Below are 6877 nucleotides of genomic sequence, written 5' to 3'. Positions count from 1 at the left end.
GCAATTAAGGAATCACCAGAACAGTAGAACACTACATGTGTACATCACCTGATCACCAGATCTATCTACTGGTATGACTACATCTACACTGAACTACACTAAACTATCTATTAATCTACATGAGTCAATCATAATGCCTCAAAACAATGCAAGCACATAAATCCTATCTACATGACTACATCAGTAGTCCAGTACCTGGTGTTGGAAAAGGAGCTAGTGTGTTGCTATTCACGTTCACCAGCACTGGAGGTGGCAGCTCGGGGAAGAGGCGGGGCTTGGAGGCCGAACATGAAGCAGAAGCAGAAGCATCTGCTGAACCTTCGGTTGGCGGCTTCATCTCATGGACTCCAGGATCCATGAGCCGGTGACACGGTCAGCAGAGGGGCGTGCGCCATGTGCACGCAGCTGCCTGGTGCCCTCTTAGTGGCTACTAGCCACGGCCAGCACCTAACAGGCTACAGGCAGCAACGGATGGGTGGCAGGCTGGCGGCAGAGGGGCCTGGGCGCCGGGTAGTGTGGGGATGGGGGTCTTCAGCGGTCGGCGGTGGGAGGAGACTAGAGAGGACAGAGGAGAGATGGGAGACTGAGAGAGAGGGGTGCGGCGGTGACTAGGGTTAGGGGCGGGTGGGGCTGTGGGGGTGGGGGGTTGTGATGCCTGCAGGGGGCGTGCGTGGGGGAGGGAGTCAGCTTAGGGTTTGTAGTTGGGCTGCTCCGAGTGAAGCACCTATAGGCTGAAATGGAGGAACGAGGTCCACAAATACGGGAATTCTCAGGGGAATATTCCTGGTCAAAAATAGGAACCGGGAATTTGGTTGAGAAAAGACCCCAACCGATTTTGCTCCTATTCCCGCCAGTTTTTCCCAGTTTTTTTTCCCGATTTCCTGGTTTTCCTAAGGAAACAGTCTACAATCGGTTTAGGCGGTACATGGTGTCGGTCGGAATGGGATTTTCCCATCCTGTTTTCATCCCTAGCCACCGTGGCCCATGCACAGCCTCCTCCAACACCGCGGTACCTCTGCACCTCAACATGCAGCCACGACCACAATAACCGGCAGCACCACGGCCGCCTCCGCAACATCTACACCACAAGCAAGCTAGCGCAATGCCTCTAGCCACACCTCCATGGTGCCGCTAACGTGCCCCATGCAGGCCGACGCCAATCGCACCACCATGGTGCCGTCGGCGAGCCCCACGCAGACCACCCTTGGCTGCGCCACCACGATGCCACCAAGCCACGCAGATTTGCATCATCACCTAAGAAAAGGTTAGGGTGGAAGGGCCAGACACAACCACAGCAAAGCCAGGGCGGCGCGTCCCACTTTGCTACCTGCGAGCCCACGCGCAGCCCACCATAGGACCACCCACCCACGCGCACCGCTGAGCTACCACTTCGCCCCGCGCTGCAGTACCACGTCTTTGCTCCAAATCCGACCGACTCCGGTGTCAAGCCAGCCTCATTGCCGCCACGTGCGAACACCAAAGCACAACTGCTGGCCTCCACTCCCGGTCCAGCCTACCATAATCGAATCAACACACGGCCTCAGTGCCACCGCGTGCGGCCACTAAAGTGAAGCCACCTTCATGTGCGAGCATGGTCCCCGACCTCCACCACCACTCTTGCATAGCTAGGCCACCTTGCCCCTGCACGACGTCCATCGATAGCGTGCTCCATGCGTAAGGGCCGTAGATCCGGGCGAGGAATCGGTGGATGCGCCCACAGCGGAGTTGGATCTAGCACCGATGGCCACCACCCCGTGCAGCCTTCCTCGTCCACAGGCCACCCATGCTACTGATTTCCACCATTAGGAATAGAAGGAATGAACGAAGGTCCCTACCACCACCATCCTTGCCCTCCACTGGGCTTCCGACATTGAGCTTCGGTGGCGGCAGTGATGTGAGTGAGTGGTTGGACGTCGTCGGAAATTGATTCTGATAGGCTTATTTGTTCTTGAGTCGGGCCCAAAAGTTGAGTATATTGTTTGCACCCCATTTTGTCCCGATTTATGAATAAAATACACTTTTGTCCCAATTAGGTGGGTTAAGCCCACTTAACACTACAAGAAATGTGCTAATCTATGACAAAAATTTTATCACACATTTGTTCTCGTCATAGATCTAAGATGTTTCTCACTGAAAACATCATAAAGTTTCACATCCGAGAAAATTTAATGACGAAGTTACAGAACATCATAAAAGTTGCCACTATAGCTAAAAAGAAATCTTTACTCACTGTTACACGGTGGTTTTGTGACGATATAAGGTCCGCGAAAACATTATAAACCAACTAGGATCCCACATGCAAGTTTAAGCTGATAAATAGGGCATAAATAAAATGGAAAATGTGCTCCTCCTGTGAGTCAAACCTGTTACCGATCGAATGGGAAGTCTTTACCGCGACCGGGTCCCACATGTAAGGCAAGTTTCAGGTGAGTCTGGTAGTTGGCGGCAAAAAAGCCTGCGGTGTAGCCAAAAAATAGTTTACCCACTGTCGCGCTCCCACAATAGCAAAAAAAAGAACAGAGAGAAGGCGGCTAGGACAGAGCACTCCGGTAGAGATCTGCTCCACCCCGTGGCGGCTCAGTCCTACGACAGCACAAATCTGGTGCTTCATGCTGCGGCGCATCAATCTGGTTAGTAATTTTAACTTGAATTTGCTAAAATTTCATTTCACATTAAAGTCTTTCAATCTGGTCATTAATTTTGAGTTGAATTTGCCAAAATTTCCTAGATGGATAGACGTTGGATACACGGTTGTCGATTATTTACCCCCGAGCATAAGAAAGGGGTCAATGATTTCATGGAATTTGTTATGAGTAGATACTCTAATGATGAACAAATACTATGCCCATATCGTAGATGCTTGAATTAGTCTAGATGTACTGTAGAAGTGGTGAACAACTACTTACTTTGAAATGGGATGGCAAGCACCTACACTAGGTGGATCCATCATGGAGAAACATTCGAGGATAGGGTTCAGGAAAATGCAATTCTGCGGGATGATGGGTTAAGGAAATTACAATTCTGCCGGATGAGGGGGTTGAGGATAATGCAATTCTGCATGAAGATGGTGATCAGAAAATGGTTCAGGAAAACGAACACATATCGGTTATGGAGGAGGATGAAGGCACCAAGGATCTAAATATACACAATTTACATTTTTTGTGAAGTTACTTCATATCAACTCTTTCTATCAGATCAGCAATGTCGCATTCAATGAAATTCTGAAGGTGTTATCTGTTGCTTTCCCAGGAGCATGTGTTCCGACATCTTATGATGATGCAATGAAGTACATACGTGCCATGGTACTCAGCTATGAATCTATCCATGTTTGCAAGAATAATTGTGTATTGTTTCACAAGACGCTAGCAAAATATGATGTGTGCACAGTGTGTTGCCAAGTGGATTCAAGATGGAAAGATGCAGACAACAAAAAACCGCGTTCCTCAGAAGGTATTGAAGCATTTTCCACTAGTTTCAAGGCTAAAGAGGATGTTTCTTTCATCAAAAACTGCAAAGGATGCCCAATGGCACAAGTTGAAGTGAAAAATGGTGGACAATGAGCTTCACCATCCAGGTGATGGTGAGGCATGGAAAGACTTCGATAAAAATTGGCTGGAATTTGCGAAAGATGCTAGGAACATTAGACTTGGCCTTGCGACTAATGGTTTCAATACATTTGGCAACATGACCAACTCGTATAGTATGTGGCTAGTATTTGTTGTGCCGTATAACATGCCACCATGGATATGCATGGAAGAATCAAACTTCATGATAGCATTATTGATCCCTGGGCCGAGTTCTCCATTAAAGGATTTTGATGTTTTCTTGCAACCTCTCATAGATGGGCTGTTGGACCTTTGGAAGGGTGTCGGTGCATACGATGCTTGTAGTCATCAATCCTTTAAACTACATACTGCAGTTATTTGGTGCATACATGATTATCCAACACTAAACACATTGGCTGGACGTGTCACAAAAGGTTATTGTGCCTATGTGCGTTGTGACAAGGATCCTTCAAGGAGATTGAAGAACAAGATATGTTATATTGGCCATCGTCAGTTCCTTCCAACTGACCATCCATGGAGAAGAAAGAAAGCAGAGTTTGATGACAATACTAAAAATCAAGAGAGGCTAAAGCAATTTACTATTGAGGAGCTTCAACAACAACTGGAGAAGGTTAAAGATGTTAAACCAGGAAAGCCTCCTCAAGGTCAGAAAAGGAAGCGGGAACCTACACAGTGTTGGAGCCGAAGGGTTGTTTGTTTGACTTGCCATATTGGACAACTCTTAAGCTGCCACATAATCTTGATGTCATGAACATGAGAAAAACATATGCGAAAACCTTATTGGAACATTGCTTAAAATTGTTGGGAAGACAAAGGACACGATCAATGCTAGGGTTGATTTGGAAGAGATGGGCATTAGACCACATCTACACATGTTGAATACTACGGAGGGAGAGTCATGCAAAATACCAGAAGCTCCATATACAATAGGTAACAAGAAATAGAAGGTGTTCTGTGATTTGATAAGTCAACTGAAGTTCCCAGATGGATATGCTTCTAACTTATCGAGATGTATTGCCGCTGATGGATGCAAACTCCAAAGACTAAAAACTCATGATTGTCATATCCTACTCCAAAGGATTTTGCCTGCTTCCCTTTGAGGTTTTATGAATAAAGAGATATACTAAGTTGTTTCGGAATTAGGAAACTTTTTTCGACAACTATGTTGCAAAACTCTGAAGTTGGATGTTTTGAAGAAACTGAAAACTGATATCCCAATAATTTTGTGCAAGTTTGAGAAAAATTTCCCTCCTACCTTCTTTGATGTTATGCTGCACTTGGCTATCCCTTTTCCTAAGGAAGCAATCCTAAGAGGCCCAGTACAATATGGATAGATGTATCCCGTTGAAAGAAGGCTATGCACATTGAAGCGTTCCGTGAGAAACATGGCTAAGTCTGAAGGATCCATTGCAGAGGCACATGTTGCTAATGAGGCCTTGACATTTTGCTCAAGGTACTTTGTGGATGATGATGTTGACACACGATTCAATCAGGAGGGCAGGAATAGAGAGAATGTTGATTTGTTCTGAGAAGGCGATTTATCTTGTTTCTAGCATAATGTTGATGTACTTGGAGCAGCGAGGATTTCATTCCTTGATTTGGATTACAACAAGCTGGTTTGGTATGTGCTAAATAATTGCGAAGAGGTTGAGCCATATATCGGGTATGTAATCCATCATGCAATTAATGTACTGCAATTATTTTAGTCTAATTTTTAGATGGATGTGTTTTTGTTGGATATACATAGATCAGTTAAAAGTGGAAGGTGTGTCAGACCAGGTTATTGACCGTAGAATTCAAAAAGAATTTGCTCCATGGTTTAAATCGCATGTAAGTTTTTGCTTTTTTAGAACAAACTTATATTAGCTAGCGAGGACCTATATATAAAACTATATGTAAAACTATGGTTTTGTTGTACAGATTGGAAAAGATGCTTGAAGGAGAGGTCTCTGAGGACCTATATGCATTATCAGCTTTACCAGACAAGCGAGGAAGAAAATATTTAGCATGTCTTATTAGCGGTGTCCGGTACCACACACATGGCCGAGAGGAAAATAGGAAGACTTAGAACAGTGGGATTATGGTTGCAGGCTTTCATAACAGTGAGCCATTTGAGTTTTATGGTTGTCTAAAAGAAATTATTGAGCTACGGTATAACTCATTAGGGCGTGGCATAAATCGAACTGTTGTATTATTCCACTGTGATTGGTATGATCTGGGAGCGACTTTATTCATTGTGAGATTCAAGATGTTATCCATGATGGGTTGACCGTGGCCTGACAAATGCCGTATGCTCACTAGATCTCCGTCATCCTTTGTCATATTACTAAAAAAGATGAGAACGGTAGAGAGGTGCAAACCGGACCCAAAAACTAGCGACATGAGTACAGCAATGCCAAAACACAATTCAAGGCATACAAGCCAGTGAGACTAGGAGACAAATGTCATGGCCTGATGGCTAGGAATGAGCCATCTCCTGATGAGCATAGAAATGAGAACGGTTGCTCAGACAGCGAAGATAGTGAGGAGGAAAATACGTATGTACCTTGTCTCCAAGTCACTCATGAGCAGGAGGCAGGTGCATCGTGATCTGCTACAGAAACAGTACCAGTCACTCAAGCAACAGCCAGTCAGCCGACCAAGCTTGCCTTAATTCTTTAGAGAGTGGTTGATGGCCAGGTGAAACAAGTCGAAAATAATCTCTGTATGGCCGAGCTATAGAAATAGTTGGATGAGAGACTAGCTCGTCAAGAGGAGACACAATTCACATGGCTAGAGCAGGTGGCATAGAGGGTAGACCAAAACATGAACACTGTGCTCACCACCGTCTCTACCATCCTCAATCAGTTGCACCAAAAAGGCGGGTTACCACCACTGCAAATTCAACGCCCACATGCTGGTCAGACCCCCCTGCTAATCATGCCTCTGACTGAACTGGGTAAAACCTCTGAGGTCTTTGTGCTGCATCACAGTTCAGCTGGAATTCCATAATTGTTGACATCAACGACGACCCTAATGAAAAGAAGGGTGGCGATGGTGAGGAAGGAAATGCATCAATACTCATGGTTCTATCTGATATTGCTACCTCACAACAACAAAAGGAAGATCCTGTGGTGGAAACAGCTACATATTCGGATGATCGTGAAGTGTCTACCCCTGCTACTCCAGATGATCCTAGTGTCACTACTTTGCAAGCTCAGAATGATACTGGGGTGGCTTTTGCTCCTGGTATTGCTACGTCAGAAGGCTCTCTTGCACCTGCTCCTAGTCTCGCTACATCGAAAGCCTCTCTTGCCCCAGCTCCTGGTTGA

At 45.7% G+C, this 6877-nt stretch overlaps 1 pseudogene; it reads left to right on the top strand.

Moving 5' to 3' along the window:
- Positions 1-2728: 2728 nt before the first annotated feature.
- On the top strand, positions 2729-6877 carry LOC140221152 (uncharacterized; annotated as a pseudogene).

Source organism: Setaria viridis, chromosome 9 (genome assembly GCF_005286985.2).
Source record: "Setaria viridis chromosome 9, Setaria_viridis_v4.0, whole genome shotgun sequence".
NCBI classification, from domain to species: domain Eukaryota; kingdom Viridiplantae; phylum Streptophyta; class Magnoliopsida; order Poales; family Poaceae; genus Setaria; species Setaria viridis.
Note: the sequence above shows the minus strand (reverse complement) of the source record. Positions and strands in the feature narration are given on the sequence as shown.